The 25,880-nt window shown below is 41.9% G+C and overlaps 1 protein-coding gene across 13 annotated transcripts in view; it reads left to right on the top strand.

Moving 5' to 3' along the window:
- The window catches only part of ERCC3 (ERCC excision repair 3, TFIIH core complex helicase subunit), a 77,497-nt gene extending 51,948 nt beyond the window's left edge, over positions 1–25,549 (top strand). The window contains exons 16-20 of one of the 13 annotated variants that reach the window (XR_016019871.1): positions 1,575–1,806; positions 6,534–6,649; positions 16,162–16,327; positions 23,160–23,217; positions 23,317–25,549. The gene's annotated coding sequence lies outside the window, so the exon portion shown is untranslated. Of the gene's footprint in view, positions 1–1,574; positions 1,807–6,533; positions 8,649–16,161; positions 16,328–23,159 lie in introns of those variants that run through there. The other 12 variants (XR_016019872.1, XR_016019870.1, XR_012497176.2 and 9 more) reach the window with 12 other exon arrangements.
- The last annotated feature ends 331 nt before the right edge of the window (positions 25,550–25,880 follow it).

The raw sequence follows: 25,880 nt of genomic DNA, 5'->3' as shown, positions 1-25,880 counted from the left end.
GTCCCCAGGGAGTGACTGGGGCGACGAGAAGAGAGGAATTGCCACTTGGTGGAGCTGTTGACAGGCCAGGCCCGGGAGCTGGGGGTGGATAGTCCAGGCAGAGGGATGAGATTGAACATTTGTAGTGCTGCCTTCACTGTGTGCACCCACTGCGTTTAGTCCTCTCAGTCACCTGAAGCTCATCACCTCCTTAGGAAACCAGTGCACATAGCTCCTGGTAGATAATCTCTGAGTGAATGACCTCTTATTTCTCTTCCAAAACACGTTTCTGGTATTTCTGGGAGACTGGATTCCTCTTCTAATATCTCCTTAGTCTAAAGACCCTTAGGTCTTTAATGGCTAGTTTCTTTACTCTGAAAAATGTCTTTGGACTGTTTTTCTATTATTGCTGATACGAAAGAAAAGGTGTTAAGCAAGAGACAAAGCAGGATTGCTCCCTAAAAGAAAGGCACACAGGCGTAGGTCATGAAGACATGATCAGTTAGAACAAAATGCTTGTTACCCAAACCTTGGTTAAGATTCTCCTTCCCCCAGGTCCCGGGGTTTTGGCTCATTCTTAGGCGACAGCCCCTCCTGACAACAGGCTAGACTCAGGGTAAAATACTGTATGATCTGCTGACTGACCATGCCATTCCCGTTCATCCCACTTCCTGACACCCTCTTTCTACTTGTTTCCTCCTCCCTATATAAGATTTTTGCAGGGACAAAGTACCAAATAGAGCTGCATAAAAAACTAGAGATTTGCTTAGGTTCCCTTGATTCTTCCCTTGAGCACGGGTTAGCACATGCATGTAAGGACCTGAGGCTGGGAAGAAACCGCATACATCAGGGAGTTTACCCAAGGCCTGGCCTTTTCCTGTTCCCACCAGCCAGAGTGAACAACCCCATAAACCACAGGGTATCTTATAGTTTTCAGAAGGTTTGCCTCAGTAGTGTGGAAACTTAGACCTAACCTAATGCTACATCGGTCCTGTTGAATGAAGTCTAAAAGCAAGACCCGAAAGGACCAAACTGTTTCCAAGTAACTTAACACCATCCCAGAGCAAAGCTAATTATTGCAATTCAAAAAGTATCCAGCAACCAATAAAGTACAATGTCTGACATCCAATCAGAAATTACCAGGCAAGCAAAGAGCCTGGAAAATACGATTCAATGAAAAAAAGAAATCAAATGGATTCAGAAATGATCCAGATAATAGAATTAGTACACAGGGCATTAAACGTTGTAACCATTCCATATGTTCACAAAGCTAGAGGAAAGATTTTTAATATTAAGTTGACGTGGAAAATATAAAAATGACCCACATAAAACTTCTAGAGATGAAAACTACAATGTCTAAAATGAAAAGTATACTTTGTGGGTGTTTGGGACAGCTTCTGAAATGGCTCCAGTTATCCCACCTTCTGGTACTCAGGCCCTGTGTATTCCCCTCCCTTGAGTGCGAGCTGGAAGTACAGACTTGCTTTTATTGGATAAAATCAAAAGTAATGGGATATCCAGGATTAGGTTACAAAAGACTGACTTCCATCTTGTTTCAACACTCTGACACTTCTCATTTGCTTGCTCTGATAAAGCAAACTGCTTGGTGGACAGGCCCACATGGCAAGGTACTGAGGGGGCCTCATTCCAACAGCCCACAGTGGACAGAATCCTGTCAGCAGCCGTACAGTGAGTGGGGAGATGGATGCTCCCTTCATTCAGCGAGACAGATAACAGTGGCCTTAACCTAACCTCTGACTGTAGCCTGTGAGAGACCCTCAACCAGAGGACCCAGCTAAGGACCTGGATTGCTGATGCACAGAAACTGTGAGATAATAAATGTTATTTTAAACTACTCAATTTAAAATTTTTAAGCATTTTTCTTTACATTTAAAAAAAATCGGGCACCTGCTATGTGCCAAGTGCCTTTTTAATTTAAATTTTATGAAATTTATTGGGGTGACATTGGTTAATAAAATTACATAGATTTCAGGTGTCCAATTCTGTAATACATCATCTATATATCACATTGTGATTCACCACACAGAGTCAGTCTATCACCATGTTTGACCCCTTTACCCTTTTCTACTTTCCCCCTCCCCTCCTTACTTTCTGGTAGCCACCATATTGTTGTCTGTGCCTAGGAGTTTTGTTTGCTTGTTGCTATCAGTTTTATATCCCACATGAGTGAAATGGTTCTTCCAGATTTCTTCTTGTAGTTAATTTCCAGTTTAATACTAGTGTGGTTGGAAAATATTTGTTGATTAAGTGCATTTGGTATAATGTGTCATTTAAGACTATTTCCTTATTGACTTTCTGTTTGGATAATCTATGCAATGGAGGTATTCAGGTCTCCTACAATTGTGTTTTGGTCATGTTGTCCCTTTAGGTCTGTTAGTATTTGCTTATATATGTATTTGGTACTCTAAGGTTGGGTGCATATATATTGATAAGTGTTATATCCTCTTGATGAGTTGTTCCCTTTAGCATTATAAAATGTCCATCTTTGTCTCTTGTTACTGTTTTTTTATCTTGAAATTTCTTTGATATAAGTACTGCTACACCTGTTTTCTCTGCTTGCCATTGCTTGAGGTTATCATCTTCCACCTATTCACTTTGGATCTGTTTTGGTCTTTGGAGCTGAGATGAGTCTCCTGTAAGCAACATATAATTGGGTGTTGTTTTTAATCCATCCTGCTACTCTGTGCCTTTCAATTGGTGAGTTCTATTCATTTACATTTAGGGTGCTTATTGGTATATGCGCACTTACTACAGCCATTGTATCTTTTGTTTTCTGGTTGCTCTGTAACTCCATTGTTTCCCTTGTGATTCTTTCTGACATTTTAGTTTGGTGGTTTTCTATGATTTTTTTTCTCTGTTCCCCACTCCCCCCCCCCCCCTTTTTTTTAGTGTTTCGTGTCAACTCTGGATTCTGTTTTGTGGTTAACATTAGGTTTGTATAAAATGTCACATACATACAATAGTCCTTTTCTTTCTAATTACCTCTTGTCTTCATTCACTTGTGCCCATTCAGTCCTTTTCTTCCTCCCCTTTTATTATTTTGTTGTCACAAATTATCCTTTTTTTATGTTGTGCCTTTAAAATTGTAGTATTTATAGTTATTTTCTAAGGATCCCTTTTTTTCTCCTTTAGCTTTTATGTTATAATTGTTTAATATCCTGTTCCGAAGTAGATTTGCAGTTTCCTTCCTCTGTCGGTTAGTCATCTTACTGAAAGTTTTATATATTTTTTTCTTTTTCTTTTTGGTAGAAGAGCTCCTTTCAACACTTGTAATACAGGTCTTGTGGTAAATTCTCTCCGCTTTTGTTTGTCTGAGAATGCTTTTATTCTTCATATCTAAAGGGTAACTGCTGGGTATGTTATCTTTGGCTGATGGTTCCACTCTTTCAATATTTTGAATATTTCCTTCCATTCTCTCCTGTCTTGTATTGTACTACTGAGAAATCTCACGATAATCTAATGGCGTTTCCTTTGCAGGGTACAGTCTTTTTCCCACCACTGGCTGCCTTAGAATTCTTTCTTTGTCATTGTTGACAGTTTGAATAAAATATGGCGAGGGTGTTTTTTGCATTGATATAATTAGGTGTTCTGTTAGCTTCCTCTGTTCTAAAGTCCAATTCTTTCTATAGGCTTGGGAAGTTCTCATCAATTATTTCTTTGAGTAGGCTCTCTGATCTCTTCTCCGCTCTCCTCCTTCTGGTGTACTTAATTATCCTTATGTTGCTCTTTCTAATGTAGTCAAATAGTTCTCATAGAGTCAGTTCTTTCTTTCTTTCTTTCTCCTTCCCTCCCCTCCCCTCCCCTCCCCTCCCCTCCCCTCCCCTCCCCTCCCCTCCCCTCCCCTTCCCTCCCCTCCCCTCCCCTCTTAGTTCTCTCTCTTCTTTCTCCTGGGTCATTTCTAGGTTTTTATCTTCTCTATTTCTCTCTTCCATTTGGTTTGCTCTATTTCTGACACGGTAGTCCCTTCCTCGTCTCCTTTATTGAGTTCTTCAGTTCCAGAATTTCTGTTCGTTTCTTTTTTTATAGTTTCATTCTCTTTGATAAAGTATTCCTTTTGTTCATTAATTTTATGTCTGAGCTCATTGAATGGTCTACGTTTTCTTGTATGTCGTTAAGTTTCTTAATAACTGCAGCCTTGAGTTCTCTGTCATTTAAGTCTTCATCTTCCATGACTCTGAGTTTGATTTCTGGAGACTTTTCATTTTTTGTGTGCCCCCATGTTACCTTGGTTTTTCATGTTATTTGATGGATTCTCTGCCTCTGCATTTGAGGTAGTAAACTCTTTTTTTGTTTGGATACTATTTTCCTCTCAATATAGCAGGTTGATAGGTAGTGTACTTTCTATTCGCTTTTTTTCTTTTCTTTTTTTACTGGGCTCTGTCAGGGTGTGCATGACAGGGGATATAAATTCATGATCTCTCAGCTCTTCCCCATTCTTATGAAGGCTATCAGCCCCACTGTGTTGTTTAAAGCTTCCTTGCTTTCTTTACTGGGCTCTACCTGGGGGGTGTGGGGCAAAGGGGCACATTCTTGATCTTGTAGCTCTGCCATTTTGTTTAAAGTTTCCCAGCCACCTCTACCTCCATGGTTGTGCCATGGAGAGGGAAAAAGGGAAATACTCTTTCCCAAAGGGAAATGGCTTCTACCTCTTTTAAGCTCCAGGCAGTAGTGTGAGGGCCTCAGCCTGACTTCTCCACTACTTACCACACTCACTGGTGCCACAGTGGGTGGGTGCCAAGCTGCACCTGTGGCCACCATCCCTGTCCTTCCCCTGTCTTACCTCCCCTGCTTTTTCCAATATGCCTACCTTCACATGCCTCTATGTATGTATCTTCAGGTGTGTTTGTGTTGAGCAAGAAATCCTTTGTTGAGTTATAGTTGTGTGACAAGTTGTAAATTTAAGGGGAAAAACAATGGAGTCTTCTCACTCTGCCATAATGCTTATGTCTCAATCTGGAAGGATTTTGAGGAACATGTTAGAGAATGCCTAAATTGCCTTCAACAGACTACTAGTAGAAACCCAGACTTTAGAGATACTACCAGTGAGTGCTTAAAAGGAAGTAAGAATCATGTTATTGGAAAATGGTGGAAGGGGGAACTGTGTTACACCATGCCCCCCAAAATTCATGGCACTATCATGTTTAATTCTGTGGAAAGCAAAACGTGCTTAATGAACCATGTCATATAGATTTGCAAGCTTTGCTAAAATTTGTAAGCAAATTGTGCAAGGTGCCATCTGATATTTCTTTTTAATTGAAGTTTATTGGGGTGACAATTGTTAGTAAAGTTACATAGATTTCAGGTATACAATTCTGTATTACATCATCTATAAATCCCATTGTTTGTTCACCACCCAGAGTCAGTTCTCCTTCCATCACCATATATTTGATCCCGTTTACCCTCATCTACCACCCCCTCCCCCCTTACCCTCTGGTAACCACTAAACTATTGTGTGTGTGTACGAGTGTTTGTTTCTCATTTGTTTGTCTTGTTCCTTTGTTATTTTCGGTTTATATACCACACATCAGTGAAATCATGTGGTTCTCTGCTTTTTCTGTCTGACTTATTTCACTCAGCATTATAATCTCAAGATCCATCCATGTTGTCACAAATGGTCCTATTTCATCTTTTCTTACCGCTGAATAGTATTCCATTGTGAATATATACCACAACTTCTTTATACATTCATCTATTGAAGGACACCTTGGTTGTTTCCATGTCTTGGCCACTGTAAGTAAAGCTGCAATGAACATTGGTGCACACTTGTCTTTATGAATAAATGTTTTCAGATTTTTTGGGTAGATACCCAGGAGAGGGATTGCTGGCCATCTGATTTCTTCTTGCTGCTTATATAGTAAAATGCAAAAGGAGAGAGAAAAAGTGAAGGGCAAACTGATTTTTAGAAGGACTCTGTTGATAGTTTAAAAATTTTTTTCAGTCTCTTTCAACAGCGACTGATAACTAAAACAGTGGGATTGTTGGAGATTATATTTTGTAAAAGGAAAGAATAGTGAACTTTAAAACATATCAATATCAATGTCCAAAATGAAACACACACAAAAAAAGACTGAAAATGAGCAAAACATTGGTGAGCTGTTCGGTAACTTTAAGTGGCCTAATATGTATGTATTCAGAGTCCCTGAAGCAGAAGAGGGAGAAAGGAAAATAGAAAAAGAAAAAAAAGAAATAATGGCTGTAATTTTTCCAAACTTGATGAGAACTATAAACCCCCATTTCCAAGAAACTCATTGAACCCCAAGCACAAGAAATACAAGGGAAACTACTCAAAGGTATACCATAATCAAATTGCTTAAAACCAGTGATATAAAGAAAATCCTTAAAAAGGAGCAAGAGAGGACACTTTATGTACAGGGGAATATAGATAAATATGACAGCAGAATTCTCATCAAGAACCATGCAAGCCAGAAGACAGTGGAGCAACCTGTTTAAGAAATGAAAGAAAAAAATAATGACCTAGAACTCTATACTCAGCAAAAAGATCTTTCAAAAACAAAAGTGAAATTCTTTTTCAGATATTGGACTGCTGAAAGATTTCATCATTAGCAGACTGCACTACAAGTCATGTTAAAGGAAATTCTTCAAGAAAATGTAGAAACCTACATCTACACAAAGGAATAAATGACCCCTGGTAAATATAAAAGATTATTTTTTACATCTTTTTTCAAAGGTAAATATGAAAGATTATTTTTTACATCTTTTTTTAAAAGGAAGAATTGAAGATACATAGTGATCATAGTTGCACAAGAGTGTGAATGTACTTAATGCCACTGAATTGTGCACTTAAAAGTGGTTAAAATAGTAAATTTTATGTATATTTTACTACAGTAAAAAAAGATAATTTTTTAAAGTAAAGATAATGTAGAGTTTATAAAACTAAAATATATAATAACAATCGCATAAAAGCCAAGAGGGTTGAAATGGAAGTATACTGGTTTAAGGTTCTTGTGTTATACATGCAGTGGTGTAATATGACTTGAAAATAGCCTTGATAAGTTAAAACAACCACTAAAGCAACCACTAAAATAACAACAAAGAATTATGGCTAATAAGCTAATGTAAGAGATACAATGGAATCATGAAAAATAACCCTAAAGAAGGCAGAAAAAGAGGAAGAAGGAAATAAAGAACAAATGGAATAAATGGAGAATAAGTAGGAAATGATCTAAACACCTTCAATTAGGAGGCAAAGATGTCAGATTTTGAAAAGAAGAACCAAATTATACTGCCTACAAAATTAAATATTAGGATGCAAATAGGTTGAAAGTAAAAAAAAAGAAAGGAAAATATATATACACTATTCTAACACTAAGCAAGAGAAATCTGTAGTGGCTGTATTGATACTGGGAAATTACCAGTGTCATTTTATTATGATAAAGGGGTCAATTCATAAGGAGAGAATAATAATTCTAAACATGTATGTCCCTAATAATAATTTTAAAATGCATGAAGCAAAACCTGATAGACCTGAAAGAAGAAATAGACAAACTCATAATTATGTTCAGAGATTGCAATACCTTTTTCTCAATAATTGGTAGAATAAGTAGACCAAAAACCATTAAAGATATAGAAGACTTGAACAGCACTACCAACCAACTTGAGCTACTGTGTTCCCCCCAAAATAAGACCTAGCCAGACAATCAGCTCTAATGCATCCTTTGGAGCAAAAATTAATATAAGACCCAGTCTTATTTTACTATAATATAACACCGGGTATTTATAATATAATTAATATAATATTTAATATAATATAATATATAATAATATAATACAGGGTCTTATATTAATTTTTGCTCCAAAAGACACATTAGAGCTGATTGTTCAGCTAGGTCTTATTTTTGGGGAAACACAGTAATTGACATTATAGAACACCACCCAGTAATGGCAGAGCACATTCTTTTTAACTTCATATCTGCATTTGCTAATGCAGATTGAATTCTGAGCTATACAACAACTTCCAATAAATTTAAAAGGATTCAGGTCATACAAGCTATGTTTTGTTACCACAGTGGAATTAAATTAAAAATCAATAAAAGAACGATCTTTGGGAAACCCACACATATTTGAAAACTAAGTAATACAATTCTAAATAGAAAGGAAAAAACAAAAGGGAAATTAATATTTTAAACTGAGTAAAAATGAAAACTGAATTGTTTATATTTTTATTTTCTGTATATTATGTTTTGACATTTTGAAACCTTTCTAGCTTGGGAGAGACAGCCCCTCCTTGGGCTAGCCAATTCTTGAGCTAGCAAAGTGCTCAGTCAGGAGCATGACTTCGATCTGCAAACTAACCAATCCAGAACTACACTTCTATCTGGCTCTTACATCCCAGGAGGCACTATTCCTCCACCTTAATCATTCCAGGGCCAGGTACCAGGCAATTAGAAACCACCCTTATAGTTTAGGGCCAACTGAAATTAGTCAAACTAGCCAATCCTAAATTGTTCATCTTGCCCTACCTTGCCTGTCTCACAAAAACGCCAATAAATTTTCTAGCCTCAGCTTTCCCCTTCCTCCCACTTTCTGCCCGCTGACCACCCTAAGACTTCCCTATGTGGCCCTGCATAGTGTGGTGTGATGTGCCTTTTGTTTCTAGGAAACAAAATAAACTTGTTTTTATGAGCCTCTCCTGTGTCTCCTCTTGTGGCAACACCTGACTGACCATCACATAAAAGAACACAGAATAAAAACCAACATGTCAAAATATGGGGGATGCAACCAATGATGTACTTAGAGGAAAATGTATAGAATTAGATGATATTAGAAAAGAACAAAGATCTCAAATCAGTGACCTTAGCTTCCAATTTAAGAACAAGAAAAGCAAATAAAGCACAAAGCAAGTAAAAGAAAGGAAATAAAAATCAAAGCAGAAAATCAGTGAGATAGGAAACAAAACATTATAGGAAGCCAAAACAACCTGAAAACTATTTCTTTGAAAGAAGTATCAAGAAAAGTGATAAACTTTTAGTCAGACTGATCAAGAAAAAAAGAGAAAAGGTACAAATCACCACTATCAGGAATGAGAGCTGCGACATTATTACAAATTCTACAGATATTAAAAGAATAGTGATCTGGGAGAGAGGAAAAGTGGCGGTGTGAGGTGAGCCTCTGTAAAGCTCCCCTGGAATTTACAACGAATCGAACAACAAAAACTCCACAAAGACTCCCTGCACAGCAGACAGGCAAGACGAAGAGGCCCACTACCGACTGAAATCACCTACAGCTGGGAGATTCACGCGAGTGGGGGGAGGAGGAAAGGGAGAAGTGCCTGGAGACGGAGCCGCGCGGGTGCAGGACACAGACCTAGCTCAGTGCGCCGAGCTCGCTGCTTCCCGGAACTACCGCAGCGGTGGGAGATCGGACTGCTAGGGCTCCGCCAGGGCTCCACAGGGCTCAGGGGGCAGCATAAAACACGGCTGAACCCAACGCTCACAGCAGAGACCTCGGAGAAAAGTCTGAGGGAAGAAGGCTGAAAACGGTGGTTTAAGCCCTCACTGCCGAGCAGAGAACAGAAGCCTTGGGCACTGAGACTAGCCGCCCCCTCCCTCCCCTTCCAGAGCTCGCCCCGCCCCCACCGGCCCGGTGCTAGAAGCGGAACAGTAGCAGTGTCAGATCCAAAGAACTGTGGACCGCAGACAGATTCACAGCCCAACTAGTTCCGGCAAAGGGGAGGGAGCTGTGGAAGCAGGACCAGCTGTAGTGGTGGTCGCCCGTCATTGCTCTGGGCCACCTCTCACAACTCACCCTGCCCCTGACCCCACCTATCTGGGCGGATCCCTGCAGGAGTAAACAGAACTGCTGAAACATACGGGCTCTGAATCTGCAGCTGGAAGAGCTTTGGAACATCAAAAGCTCTCCGCATACCCACCGGGACACTGCACCCTGTGACCTAGATGAACTATTAACAGAGGAGAAGCCCGTCTCCCAGGGAATCCCCCCATTGTGTGAGAAGCTGTGTAGTGCAGGGAAAACATAGCACTACCGTGTGGGAGAAGAAAAATAAGCTGCAGTTGGAGAAAAAATAAAACATTCTACCAACAAATACTGGAAAACAAAAGAAAGACCGCTTGATATCAACCTGTTGCAGAAGCCACTCCTGTAGATGTCTAGGAAGAGAAATAGTAAATCAGTAATTGCCATGAATAACCAAGGCAACAAGATAGCTCAGAAAGAAAGTGAAAAATGTCCAGAAAAGGCACTTAAACATACAGAAATATGTGACTTAAATGACAGAGAATTCAAGATTGCAGTTCTGAAAAAACTCAACGAGATGCAAGAAAACACAGATAGGCAGTTAAAGGAACTCAGAAACACAAAGAACAGCATGAGCATTTTACGATAGAGATTGAAATTTTAAAAAAGAACCAAATAGAATTTCTGGAGATTAAGAACTCAATAGAAGAAATTAAGAACGAAATAACCCGCTTAGGTTGCAGAGTTGACCAGATGAAGGAAAGAATCAGTGACATCGAAGATAGAAACCTGGAAATGACACGGATGGAAGAAGAAAGAGACTTGAGACTTAAAAGAAATGAAAGAACTCTACAAGAACTTTCTGACTCCATCAGAAAGAGTAATATAAGAGTAATGGGCATACCAGAAGGAGAAGAAAGAAAGAAGGGAACAGAGAATATATTCAAACAAATCGTCGATGAGAACTTCCCAAACTTGTGGACAGAACTGGACCCTCGAATCCAAGAAGCAAATAGAACACCTAATTACTTCAATCCCAACAGGCCTTCTCCAAGGCACATTGTATTGAAGCTGTCTAAAATCAACGACAAAGAAAGAATCCTCAAAGCAACCAGGGAAAAGAAGACGGTAACATACAAAGGAAAGCCCATTAGATTATTATCAGATTTTTCAGCAGAAACTCTACAAGCCAGGAGGGAGTGGAACCAAATATTCAAACTATTGAAAGAGAGAAATCATGAGCCAAGAATAATATATCCAGCAGTTATCCTTTAGATATGAAGGAGGAATAAAGACCTTTCCAGACATACAGAAGCTGAGGGAATTTTCTAATACACGACCTGCACTACAAGAAATACTAAAGGAGGCTATTCGACCACCATCAACAGGGACAATTTGTGGCAACCAAAACATAAAAAAGGGGAGAGTAAAGGCCTGAACCGGAATATAGGAATGGAGAAAGTAAGCGTGCTGAAGAAAACGGAATATTGTGTCAAACTTTCTTTTACATAAACTAAAGGGTAACCACTCAAAAAAAAAAAAAAAAAAAAAATCCAGAACTGAAATATATACTGTAATAAAAGAAGAAATGGAAACATCATAGAATACCACCACACAGAAATAATGGACAGCAACAGAAAGGCAAAGAAACAATGGAGACACAGCCTTACCAGAAAACTAAAGATAGAATGACAGGATATCCTCACATAACAATAATCACCCTAAATGTAAATGGACTGAACTCACCAATAAAAAGGCACAGAGTAGCAGATTGGATCAAAAAACTAAACCCAACCATATGCTGTCTCCAAGACACACATCTCAGCCACAAGGACAAGCATAGACTCAAAGTGAAAGGGTGGAAATTGACATTCCAAGCAAATGGTACCCAGAGAAAATCAGGTGTAGCCATAATATCAGATGAAACAGACTTCAAGGTGAAAAAGATAACAAGAGACAAAGATGGACATTTTTTAATGGTGAAGGGGACTATACAACAAGAAGACATAACAGTCATCAATATTTATGCCCCCATTCAGGGAGCACCTAAATATACCAAGCAACTACTAACAGAACTAAAGGGAGAAATTGACCAAAACACAATTATACTAGGGGACTTAAATACATCATTGACAGCTATGGATAGGTCATCCAAACAGAAAATAAATAACGAAATAGCAGCCCTACATGACACATTAGATGAAATGGACATAATTGACATATATAGAGCACTTCATCCTAAAACATCAGACTATACATTCTTTTCTAGTATACATGGAACATTCTCAAGGACAGACCATATATTGGGACATAAATCAGTCCCAACAAATTTAAGAAGATTGAAATCATACCATGCATAGTCTCTGATCACAAGGCTTTGAAATTGGATATCAACTGCAAAAAGAAAGCAGGAAAAAACACAAATACATGGAGATTAAACAACATACTTTTAAAGAATGACTGGGTCAAAGAAGAAGTTAGAGGAGAGATCAAAATACATAGAAACAAATGACAATGAAACTACATCCTACCAAAATTTTTGGGATGCAGCGAAAGCAGTTTCAAGAGGGAAATTTATGTCATTACAGGCCTATCTCAAGAAACAAGAAAACTCCCAAATAAATAACCTCATGTTACACCTTAAAGAACTAGACAAAGAAGAACAAGTGAAACCCAAGGTCAGCAGAAGAAAGAAAATAACAAAAATTAGAGCAGAACTAAATGAAATAGAGAACGAAAAGACAATAGAAAAATTAATGTGACAAAGAGCTGGTTCTTTGAAAAGATTAGCAAAATTGAGGAACCCTTGGCTAGACTCACTAAGATAAAAAGAGAGAAAATACTAATTAACAAAATCAGAAACGTAAAAGGGGACATTATCACGGACACCACAGAAATACAAAGGATCATCCAAGAATACTATGAAGGACTATATGCCAAAAAATTCAATAACCTAGAAGAAATGGACAAGTTCTTAGAAACATAGAGCCTTCAAAGCCTGAACCATGAAGAACTGGAAAATCTAAACAGACCGATCACCAGTAACGAAATTGAATCAGTCATCCAAAACCTTCCCAAAAGCAAAAGTCCGGGACCAGATGGCTTCACTAATGAGTTCTACCAAACCTTCAAAGAGGATCTAATGCCAATCCTGCTCAAACCCTTCCAAATATTGAAAAAGAGACAGTACTCCCTAACTCATTTTATGAGGCCAACATTACCCTGATACCAAAACCTGGTAAGCACAGCACAAAAAAAGAAAAGTACAGACCAATATCTCTGATGAATATCGATGCAAAAATCCTAAATAAAATTCTAGCAAATCGAATACAACAATGCATTAAAAAGATTATTCATCACGACCAAGTGGGGTTCATCCCCAGGGCACAAGGATGGTTCAACATACGCAAATCCATCAATGTGATACATCACATAAACAAAATAAAGGACAAAAATCATGATTATATCAATTGATGCAGATAAAGCATTTGACAAGATACAACATCCATTTATGATTAAAACACTTAATAAAATGGGTATAGAAGGAAAATACCTTAACATAATAAAGGCCATATATGACAAGCCCTCTGCTAATCTCATAATTAATGGAGAAAAACTGAAGCCCTTTGCTCTACGTTCAGGAACACGACAGGGATGTCCCCTATCACCTCTGCTTTTCAACATAGTGTTGGAAGTCCTTGCCAGAGCAATCAGGCAAGAGAAAGAAATAAAAGGCATCCAAATTGGGAATGAAGAAGTTAAATTATCACTCTTTGCAGATGACATGATGCTTTATATAGAAAACCCTAAAGACTCCACCAAAAAGCTATTAGAAACAATCAACGAATACAGTAAAGTTGCTGGCTACAAAATCAACGTACAAAAGTCCATTGCTTTCCTATATACTAACAATGAAATCTCAGAAAAAGAAATACAAAAAACAATTCCTTTTGCAATTGCAGCAAAAAGAATAAAATACCTAGGAATAAACTTAACCAAGGATGTGAAAGACCTATATGCTGAAACGTATAAGACATTTTTGAAAGAAATTGAAGACACAAAGAAATGAAAAAACATTCCATGCTCATGGATTGGAAGAATCAACATGGTTAAAATGGCCATATTACCCAAAGCAATATACAGATTTAATGCAATCCCCATCAAAATCCCAATGGCATTTTTTAAAGAAATAGAACAAAAAATCATCAGATTTGTTTGGAACCACAAAAGACCCCAAATAGCCAAAGCAATCTTAAGAAAAAAGAACAATAATGGAGGTATCACACTTCCTGACTTTGGCTTGTACTACAGTGCTACAATAATCAAAGCAGCATGGTATTGGCAGAAAAACAGTCACTTAGACCAATGGAATAGAATTGAGAACCCAGAAATAAAACCACATAAATATGGACAGATAATTTTTGACAAAGAAGCTAAAAACACACAATGGAGGAAAGACAGCCTCTTCAATAAATCGTGCTGGGAGAATTGGATAACCACGTGCAAAAGAATGAAACTGGACTGGTGTTTGTCACCATGTACCAAAGTTAATTCAAAATGGATCAAAGACTTAAGCATAAGACCTGACACAATAAACTGCATAGAAGAAAACATAGGTACTAAACTTATGGACCTTGGGTTCAAAGAACATTTTATGAATTTGACTCCAAAGGCAATGGAAGTAAAAGCTAAAATAAACGAATGGGACTATATGAAACTTAAAAGCTTCTGCACAGCAAAAGAAACCATCGACAAAGAGGCCACCAACTGAATGGGAGAAGATTTTTGCAAACAGTGCCTCCGACAAGGGGCTAATATCCAGAATATACAAGGAACTCATGCAATTCAACAACAAAAAAACAAACAACCCAATTGAAAAATGGGCAGAGGACCTGAAGAGACATTTCTCCAAAGAGGACATACAAATGGCAAATAGATATATGAAAAAATGCTCAACATCACTAATCATCAGAGAAATGCAAATCAAAACCACAATGAGATATCACCTCACCCCAGTCAGAAAAGCTATCATCAACAAGACAAATAATAACAAGTGTTGGAGAGGCTGTGGAGAAAAAGGAACCCTCATACACTGTTGGTGGGAATGCAGACTGGTGCAGCCGTTATGGAAGGCAGTGTGGAGGTTTCTCAAAGAATTACGAATAGACTTGCCATGTGACCCAGCAATCCCTCTCCTGGGTATCTACTCAAAAAATATGAAAACATTTAGAGATAAAGACACGTGTGCTCCAATGTTCATTGCAGCTTTGTTTACGGTGGCCAAGACATGGAAACAACCAAAATGTCCTTCGATAGATGAATGGATAAAGAAGTTGTGGTATATATACACAGTGGAATACTATTCGGCGGTAAGAAAAGATGAAATAGGAACATTTGTGACAACATGGATGGATCTTGAGAGTGTAATGCTGAGCGAAATAAGTCAGATAGAAAAAGTAGAGAACCATGTGATTTCACTGATATGATATATAAACCAAAAACAACAAAAGAACAAGACAAACAAATGAGAAACAAAATCTCATAGACACAGACAATAGTTTAGTGGTTACCAGAGGGTAAGGGGGTTGGGGGTGGGAAATGAGGGTAAGGGGGATCAAATACATGGTGATGGAAGGAGAATTGACTCTGGGTGGTTAACACACAATGGGATTTATAGATGATGTAATACAGAATTGTACACCTGAAATCTGTGTAATTTTACTGTTTTACTAACAATTGTCACCCCAATAAATTTTAAAAATAAATTAAAAATAAAAGAAACGGTGGTACATCTATAAGTGGAATATTACTTGGCCATAAAAAATAATGAATTCTTGCCATTTGCAATAGTATGAATGGACTAGAAGGTATTGTGTTAAATAAAATAAGTCAGACTGAAAGACAAATATCATATGATTTCACTTATTTGTGGAGTAAAAAAACCACACAAAATAAATGAACAAACAAAACAGAAGCAAACTGGTAGATCAGAGAACAAATTGATGGTTGCCAGGTTGGAGGGACATTGTTAGTATAGGTTTTGAAAAGGGGAGGGGATTAAGAAGTACAAATTGCTGGTTATAGAAATTGTCATGAGAATGTAAAGTACAGGATAGGGAATATAGGAAATATTATTGTAATAATGATGTGTGGTGTCAGATGGCTACTAGTCTTACTGGGGTGATCACTTCATCAGTTATATAAATGTCTAATCACTATGTTGTATACCTGAAACTTATATAATATTGTATCTCAACGTAATTGAAACAAAATGTAAAAAAAGAATATCGGCTTTTAAAATAGGTTAGATTAAGCTTCCATGACTCATAAAATGATGCGATGTTAGAGCTGAAAGACTCAGAGGGAGTCTGGTCCCACCTCTGCCCCATCTGGCTCCTCTGAGCTCTAAGTATGTGGCTTACCTGCTTCCTTCTTGTGGCTACCCAGGGAATCCAGCTTCTTTGTCCTGGAACAACCCTTGAGAGAAAGTCTCCCCTGACCTAGGCCAAGTTTGTGTCCTAGAGTGGATCTCCTCCCTTGGCACATGGCAACCTCTCAGTAAACAGTTGAAGATACTTGTCTTGTGTCGCCATCAAGTCTTTTCCTTTCCAAGGTAAACAGCCTTGTTCTATCAGCTATGAGTCCTGTGCTATGTCTTTTAGACCCTTCGCCACCATGGCCTCTTGTTTCTTCGTTTGGATGTGCTCCACCTGTTGTCTCCACGTTCTCTTACTGTGTGGTCCACAGAGCTGGCCTGGGACACAGGGAAATCCTGTGACGTGGCCAGCTCTAAGGTTAGGTTGGCCAGTGTTCCCATGTCATGGGCATTATATATTCAGTGATCCAGCCAGGATGTGATTAACCTTCTCAGCACCCCATTAGCTCTCTTGGAACCTGAGAAAAATTTAACCCCACTTTTCCTCCCACACGAACCACCCTTTACTATCATGCTTCCACCCCTGCATTTTGTCCCTGCAAATTTTACCTTTGTGGGTGTTTGCCTGTTGTTTTGCCAGTTGAATCTTTTTTTATATCCTGCTTTTGTTAACTTGTATGTTGACTGGGTCACAATTTTGACAACCACAGTTCCTATGTTCATGCAAGTTGTTGGCAAAACTGTATGGAACTGATAGCTTCAGACCAACCCAGCCTTGATCCTCACACTTCACTGCTCAGCGTCCTGTGACTGTGGGCATTTTCCCTACTACAGGTGTCCTAGGTGGCTGCACACGTGCCTGCAGCAGTCCTCTGGAATTGCTGCTCTCCTGAAGCCTTGTGTGGGGACAGAGCCCCACAGAGCAGTTTCTAAGCTCTCGGCCTCACATGGAAAGGTGGTGGCTCGGGTAGTAGATGATCATCAGCTGTGTCTAGTTGGCCATCGGCTGTGGCCACTAGCCACTGATATAAGTGCCGTGGCTAAGCTAGCAAAGTGTGGTGTGGTGTGGCGTGGCGGAGTGCGGATTGCGGATTGCAGTTAGCAAGTGAGGTTGGTTGGCAGAGAGAAGTGGATGGCGGGTTGCAGATGGTGTGGCTCCTGCTTCCTGTGTCTCCAACCCAGCCGCCAGTGAGACTATAGTGGTATGGCTCCCCTATCTATGGCTCTGTGGGTGTTCCTGTTTGGCCTCACCATATCCTGCATCCTTATGCGTGTAGCGGGACCAGAGACCCCGCATGCCCCCCCCCCAGCGTGACACCTTGTTTTGGTTTACCGCCACCTGGCTGCTCCCCACAGCCTGGGCTGCTGTTGCACAGCAAGCCCCATCTCTGCCTCAGGTGGGGCCTCTGTGGGCAGCCTGAGCTCAAGGCCCCGCTGCCAATCCTGCGGCATTCCTGTTGCCCTTCGTATGGAGCTCTGCCAGGTTTGGTGTGGAAATGCGGAGAACGCCGCTCTCCCCACTCTGATCCCATCTGAAGCCCTCACCCCGAGTCTTTGTGCACAGGGCAGGGCCACGATGCTTTCCACTTCCCGGTCTCCTTGGAGGCCTGGGGACTTCTCTGATCCATGTATTGCAGGGCAACCACAGCCGAGGCTGAGGAATGGCTGCCTTCACGAGGCTTGCTGTGTTCCAGGACCTTCCACGTCAGTGCTCTGTCTTCCTTTTCACCACCACTCCCAGTATGCTTTCATTATCCCCACTTTTCAGATCAGAAAACAGGGTCTCAGAAATATTACATAGCTTGTTCAAAACCATATGACGATAAGTCACACGTCTAGGTTTGGATCCGAGCCGTCTATGTAGTCAACAGGTTTGACTGAGCACCTACTGTGTACTGGCTGCCTCCAAAGCCCATGTTCTTTCTATGTTGCCTGTTGTCTCTCAAACTGCTGACGAAGAGTGGGTTAGAGGGGGAGATAAGTGGGAAAGAATGGGGACGGCAGCGGTACAATGCCCATAGGGGAGTTGCTTGCTGCCCCTGTCCCACCACTAGATGGGGCTACTGGCTGGGCCGTCTCAGGCCAGTGCTGGGGTAAGCTGTCATCCAGCCCTGGTCAGTCTCTTAAGTCCACATTGTTATTGTAAGCAGAACAGCTCCAGCCATCGAGGAGGCACTTTAAAGCCACCAAAGAGTTACTGCCTTGTGGAAAGCTGGAGACTGAGAGGGCTTTGAGTTCCCTGTCTCATGACATGATTGTGGAGCAATTGTGAAAGGCTCCAGGAGGCAGATGGGCTCACAGAGACACTGGCGGATAGACCCTGAGCCCAACTTCTATTGGCAAGAGATTGGCAGAGATAATCTTGGAACTGTGGGATTCATTTTTAGTTTTTTTTCCCCTTCAAATTTAATTTTGAAAAGTTTCAAGCTTACAGAAACATTAAAAGTCTAGTACAATGAACAGTTATTTCTACCTCACCTAGATCCACTGCCAGTTAACACGTGCTTGGCTCTTTCTCATTGTGTGTGTGTGTGTGTGTGTGTGTGTGTGTGTGCGCGCGCGCGCATGCGCCAGGTGAAAATCAGTTGCAGACATCACAATGCTTCTCCCCTGAGCACTTCAGCACGCATCTCCTAACAAGGACATTGTCTTGCATCGCCATGGTGCCGTTCTTGGGGATATTTTTAAGAAAAGAATGGAAGGGAAAATGCACTTGGCTTTAAGATCTTGAAAAATTGCCAGTGAGATCTGGTTGCCAATAATAAAAACATTCAGAAGCCAGTTTAAAAGATTCAGCCTTCTTTCACTTGCTTTGAGAAAAGTTTAGGTTTGGCTGTGGACTATGTTGGACACTCCTGAGGACAGGCCTGTGCCTGACTGCCTCCCCCCCACCACCAAAAGGTGAATTTACAAAAGATAGAGCTCGGGGCTTGGTTGGGTAGGAGCTGTGAGCAAGGCAGGCATACAGGCCCAGGCCACAGACCAGCGAGCCCAGAGGCCAGCACCAGGGGCTTCTGCATGCAGGCTCGGCCCAGGCTGGCCCAGAGTGGGAAGAGGCTCTGCTGCCCAGGATTCCAGAAAAGGGTCCTGGGAGGGTGATTCTCAGAGCACACGGTGGCTGGGCGGAGCACTGGAAAAATGACCATTTCCGTATGAGAGAACTGGGAGCTGGGAAGGGTGGCTAGCGGGCAGCATGGGAGTGCTAAGCATTGCCCCTGCTTAAAGAAAGTGGGAAGCCAGAGCTCTGCAGAGGGCCTTTGAACCAGATTTCCTTGTGGAGAAGATGGAAGAGGAGAAGAAAAGACAACGAGGCTGAGGGCCCACTGTTCCAGACCACAGCTCAAGCTGGGCTATACATGAGGGCTGCGAGGAGCTGCTGTTTGTGGAGAAGGAGACTGTTTAGCACATGTGGTTCCCAGCTTGAGTGGATGCTTCTAGGAGCCACATCCTGGAGCACTGCCCTGGCCAAGGGGCTGCCTCTTCTAACAGCCGGGCCTGGATGGAGGGTAGGAGGCAGGCCCTTGAGAAGTCAGGAACCCTGTCTGTGTTGCTGCTGCATGTTCAGTGACCTCTGAAAGTTGTCTCTGAGTCTCTGTCTGCCGCCTTCAACCTGTCCTGGTCAGTCCTTCTCGATCGTACACCATGGAGCCAAGCCTGATTTTCAAACATTTGGTATTTGAATGCAGACCGGGCTGAGTTTGGCCTGCCACACAGGGGAGGAAGATACACACAAAGTGTTCTAGACAAACGAAAGAATACATAGGTACATCGAGTCATGTACCCAGGTTTACAAAACTTCCAGGAATTCTTCAAACCAATTGGACGTTGATCTTTGGCAGAGATCTCACACCTCAGAGGTGGGAAGCGGCCTCGGTGGCGTCAGTCCAACCCAGCATGCCCGGCTCAGTGGGGCTGGTTTTTCCATGCCCTGGGGCACCTGGAGCATATGCTGTATTTCACAGCCTTTCAAGTGCCCTGACCCACCTGTGGTGGTCTCCTCTCCAAGGTGAGGGGAACAGGGACCACCTTTACCTTCTCCTGGGACACGCTAGATTAGGATGCAGGCCCAGGTCTCTTGGTGAGTTTTCTTTTTCTTTTTTTTCAGTGAAGTCACCTGTGCTCTGAAGGCAGGATCATTTCTGGGGTCCTTTGTGTAAGAAACAGCCTGAAGATGCAGAGCAGTTGTCCCTTCCTTTGCAAGCCCAGCCCTCACTTCTTTGGAAACACTGCTGTTCTCTCTTGCCCTCCACATGTGATAGCCAGACCAGCCAGGAATTCAGTAACAGCTTTCCTGCACCCGTGCCTTGATGGGCCTGTCATGATGGAATTCAGGGGCAGACAGACAACTCGCCTGTCACACCTAGAACAGCACATCTCCCCTCTTTAGATGTTCAAGGTGAAGGTGATGAGTAATCCCGGTGCCAAAGTGAGACTGAGGGTGCCTGGCCACTGCATGGAGGAGTGATTCTCTAATGTTTTGGTCTCAGGAGCTCATTAAACTCCTAAAATTATAAGAGACCCTAAATAACTTTAGCTGATATGGGTGATATCTATAGATACTTAGCATGTTAGAAATGAAAACAGAAATTTTAAAAGCATTAATTCTTTTCTTTGAGTGCTTTTATTCTTTGGCCCTTAGTATCCTCAGCTGCTTCAAAGTGTGTCCTCTACCATCCTGTCACTTCTGCTTTCGCCTCAGGAGCTGCAGTCTCTAAGGCGATCTACCTTTCTGTGCATGCAGCAAAAGACCCACTCCTCCAGTCAGCTGCTCTCGGGAGAAAAAGCCATAAGGAGTTTACCTGAGTATATCTCACTAAAGTGGAAATGACTGCTGCAAGCCCCACAGCTTCCAGGAAAACCTGATCAGAAGAGGCGGCATGCTAATACAAATAGTCTCTTTCCCTTTGGCTTTTTTGGCAAAGTGATAATAGAATGAGCAGGTTACCTACCCTGTGGGGGTGAACATGGAGTCCTTCATTCAAGTTTCCTAGACTGCTCTTCAGAGCTGTGTGGGGACAGAGTCCCAGAGAGCAGTTTCCAGGTTCTCCACCTCACGTGGAAATGTGCTGGCTCAGGTAGTAAATGGCCATCAACTGTGATCGAGTGGCCATCAGCTGTGGCTAGTTGGCCGTCAGCTGTAACCAGTGAGCCATTGGCCACTAATATATAACTGCTGTGGCTACGCTAGCAGCAAATGGGGGCTAGCAAGAAGATGGTGGCTGAGCTAACAAGAGCGGATTGCAGTTAGCACAGCGGATTGCAGCTAGCAAGTGAGGTTGGTTGGCAGAGAGAGAAGTGGATGGCAGGTTGTGGATAGTGTGGCTCCTGCTTCCTGTGTCTCCAACCCAGCTGCCAGGGAGACTATAGTGGTATGACTCCCCTACCTATGGCTCCGTGGGTGTTCCTTTTTGGCCTCACCATATCCTGTGTTCTTGTGCGGGGAGCGGGAGCTGAGTCCCTGCATTACACCCAACCTCCAGCTGGGTCTGAGCACTTCCTGGTTTCCTATCTGTCTGTGGGGACAGAGCCAGGAGTGCAGTTTCCAGGCTCTCGCCCTCACGTGGAAAGGTCCTCACTCGGGTAGTAAATGGCCATCAACTGATTGGATGGCCATCAGCTGTGGCTAGTTGGCCACAGCTGTAACCAGTGAGCCACTGATCACTAATATAACTGCTGTGGCTACACTAGCAGAAAGAGAAAAAGTGGGGGCTAGCAAGAAGATGGTGGCTGAGCTAGCAAGCATGGATTGTGAGAGGCGGATGCCGCCAGCGAGAATATAGTGATATGACTCCCCTATCTATGGCTCCGTGGGTGTTCCTTTTTGGCCTCACCGTATCCTGCGTTCTTATGTGGGGAGGGGGCCAGAGACCCCACATGACACCCTGCATGACAAGCTGCTTCCACTTTTCCATTTCTGAGCCCTTAAAATGGCCCACCTGGGCTTCCAGCCCTTGCTGTGTGTAGTCACGAATGGATGTGCAGCCATCGGCACCATGCTTGGCACAAGGTTGGCACAAACATACAGCTCTTGAGCAAATGGAAAAAGTAGAGCAGCAGGGTGCAGTAGGGCCTGTGTGAGGCAGGCCAAACTATACCAGCCTAATGGATGTGTCTGCATCAAAGCTGCAGGTCTCAGTCTCTCTGGTCTCAGGAGCCCTTTTCAGTCATTGAAGTTATTGAGGACCCCAAGGAGCTTCTGTTGATGTGGATTGTATCTATCAATATTTAACTCTTTGAAATTGAGAATTTTCAGTTTCAGAATTTGTTAATTCATTAAAAAATAAAGCCATTGCATGTGAATATAAATAACATGTTTTTAATAATATGAAAAATAACCACATTTCAAAAATAAATGTAGTCAGAGGAGTGGCATTGTTTTACATTTCTGCACGTCTCTAGTGTCTGGCATATTGGAAAGAGCTGGACTGGCCTGTCTGCCTGTGCAGTCAGGGTGTTGCCATAGGTGGTTCTGAATGAAGTATCTGAAGAAATATGTAGCTGGGATAGGGTGGTGTGTTTTCTTTCACAGTCTTTTCAGGTAGCTGTAGATCTGCTTGTTTGTACTGTACCAAAGTGTGACAAGTTCTCTTCTTGTAAAAGTTAATTTCAGTGTGGGAGCTGAAATCATTTTCTTCTGTTCGTCCTTAAATGACTGGTCTAATCTGCATTTTGAATGGGTCTCTTACCCGCACATATAATGTCATGCCTGGGTTACTGGGATGATTCACTGTGTTGTGCAGTCTTCCCAGTAAACTCATATAAATATTGGCATGTGTCACCATACAATATCAAAAGATCAAATTTGATATAATTGCCACCGATCTCATCAGAAAAGTCTTCAAATATTCAGAGGCTGTCAAGCTCAGGATGGCAGATACAAGTTTTCCAAATTCTAATTTTTGCTTGAATGCTTGAATTTTATCATTGGCAGCAAACACTGCCATTGTTACTCTTGAAATGACAGGCTCATGTTCATTTTTGAAGAAATGTCTGCCAAATACCCATCTGAATAATCATCATTTGTTTGTCAGTCATTCTCTCAAGTAAACTGGGATTTCATTCTTTCTAGGAAGAATGGTAGTCCATGAAACGAAATGTCCAGCTTGGCTCACAACCCAGTCCCACAGGTACCGTCTTTGAGAAGCCATCACACTTGGCTGTGCGAAAGGGGGCTCCATGCAAGCTTGAACTTAATACAACTAATATTCTTTTACTGCTTCATCAAGGAGAATCTTAAGAGGAACTGAATCAAGTAAGCACTATTGCAGTTTGGAGCCACTGCGTGAGTCGTGCAAAGGCCCAGTGGCCATGCCCATCACTGTTTGTGTACCACCAGTGCAAATGCCAATGAAATGAAAGAGGCAAGTAACACTTTGGTATTATTTTGAAAATAATTTTGACCTCATGGGCTCCCCTAAGGGTCTGTGGATTTCCAGGTGGCCTGGACTATACTTTGAAAACCTGTAGTAGGACTATCTTAAGCCAGTGATTAGTATGTTCTCTCAATCTCTTCTAAGTATGGGTCCAAAGTCCCCATGGGCTAGGCACCTAGCCGTTCCATGAATGCCTGCTGGCTGAATGGTTGGCATCTCAGTGAGGCAAGTTTAGGGGATAGAGTTGGGAAGTTAATGGCTTGAGCCTGGGGCTGCTCCCTGGGGACTGATTGGCTTTGGGCAATGCGCAGGCATTGATAATTTCTTTAAAGGTTTGTATTCAAATACAGCTAATATACAATATTTTATCAGTTTCAGGTGTACACCATAGTTATTCAACATTTACACATACCTAAAGGAGCGATCACCATGACGAGTCCAGCAACCATCTGACACTGTACCATGCTATCACCATATTATTTACTATATTCCCCATGCTGTACATTATATCCCCAACGTTGGTAATTTTTGAATATTTAAAATATTTTTTAATTCTGCCACAAGGAAACTAACTGTAGGGTTGTCGGACCAAGAGCAGAAAGGCGGCCTAACTGCAGAGGCCGAAGCCCACAGACATCTCTCTGCTTTCTTGGCTTCTGCTTAAAACAATCACGATGGGGCACTTTGACCTGGACTACAGGCTGGGCTCCTTTGCTGGGGGGCTTCCAGAACCCTCCTGCAGAATGGGGTGGGAAAAGCCAGGGAAAGTTGGTCTCAGGGCCCAGGAGGGGACTGCGATCACTGGCATCTCTGGGCCCCAGTGGAAGCACAAAGCCAAGGGCTCCTGAATCCACAGCGATGGACCACAGTGTAGATGCCTTTATTCTGTTACAGAGCTTTGGAGCCTCGCCAGGCGAGGTGTGTTCATGTAGGCCTGCCACTTGCCCTCCGTCAGGGGCTCCCTGCTCTTCTCACTCTGAGAGCGGTCTCCCACACTGCCATTGCCCTCTCTCCTCAGGGCACTCTTAGCAAGTCACCACTGTTCCCTCCTGGGAGTGATTCTCACTCTGTCCCACGCCCTATCCAGGCAGGCTGACCCAACCCACCCTCCCTGCCCTGCACCCCCCAGCACTCTGTACAGGCACAGTGCTTGAGGCTTGGAGCCCAGCAAGATTCACCATCCATCTGTGAGCCTCTCTCCTGGGATCTTTCTGTGGCCTTGAAGAGGTGGAAGGTGCCAGTGACAAAGCTGTCTGGTTCCTGGAGGTTCTATTACTTCCTTTTTTTTCAAGCATCCTCTGCCCTCCGAAAAGCAACCCCCAGAGCTACTTGTCCCAAAAGAAGCTCCCCAGGTGATTCTAATGCATGGCCAAGGGGAGAACCTCATTTTGTTCATTTGGTTTTTGTTCATTTGTTTATACTTTAACACTGATTATTCAGTAGCAACACCAGGGATGATATTTTGACATCCAAGTGGAAAGTAATGATATGTACCCCACATGTAGTTATGAAACTTTTTAAAACAGTATGTTTCTATGTAGATTACATATATACAGATTATTAAGCCATGTTTTTGAAATTTGGTAAACTTTTATTAGTTCTGTTTATGTTTCTCTGGTCAATTCTAAAGAGGTATTTGAAATCTTTTTTTTTTTTTTTAATTTTTATTTGGGAATATTGGGGAACAGTATGTTGTACCAGGACCCATCAGCTCCAAGTCAAGTTGTTATTTTCAACCTAGTTGTGGAGGGCGCAGCTCACTGGCCCGTGTGGGAATCAAACCGGTGAGTTTGGTGTTATGAGCACTGTGCTCCAACCACTGAGACAACCGGCCGCCACCAGCAGCTCAGCTGTTGTTTCTCACTGCCCCATGTGGGAATCCAACCAGCGACCTTGGTGTTATGAGCGCTGCGCTCTAACCACTAAGCTAACTGGCTGTCCAGTATTTGAAATCTTGAAGACCAAGTTTCTCAAAAGCACTATGGGCTTGTAAGAAAAATAGCATTATTTTATAATATTGTAGAATGTAGAGAAAATATTTGATGTTTTTGCAGACTTTCTGAATAAATTTTGCTGAAACTTGGAATCGTGTGTGTCTCAGTCAGCTCGGACTACTATAACAAAATGCCATAGGCTTGGTGGCTTAAACAAGAGACATTTATTTCTCACAATTCTGGAAGCTGGAATTTCAAGATCAAGGTGCTGACTGATTTGGTTCCTAGTGAGAGCCTGCTTCCTGGCTAACAGATTGTTACCTTCCAGCCATGTCCTCACACGGAGGGGAGAGAGAGACAGAGAGAGAGTGAGCAAACTCTAGTGTCTCTTCTTAGAAGGGCTCCAATCCCACCACAAGGGCCCCATCCCCATGACCTCATCTAACCCTCATTACCCCTCAAAGGCCCATCTCCAAATACCAT

This window comes from Rhinolophus sinicus, chromosome 17, assembly GCF_057876585.1.
Source record: "Rhinolophus sinicus isolate RSI-liver-muscle chromosome 17, RSI-T2T, whole genome shotgun sequence".
NCBI classification, from domain to species: domain Eukaryota; kingdom Metazoa; phylum Chordata; class Mammalia; order Chiroptera; family Rhinolophidae; genus Rhinolophus; species Rhinolophus sinicus.
The sequence above is the reverse complement of the archived record's forward strand: the minus strand, read 5'-3'. Positions and strand labels throughout refer to the sequence as shown.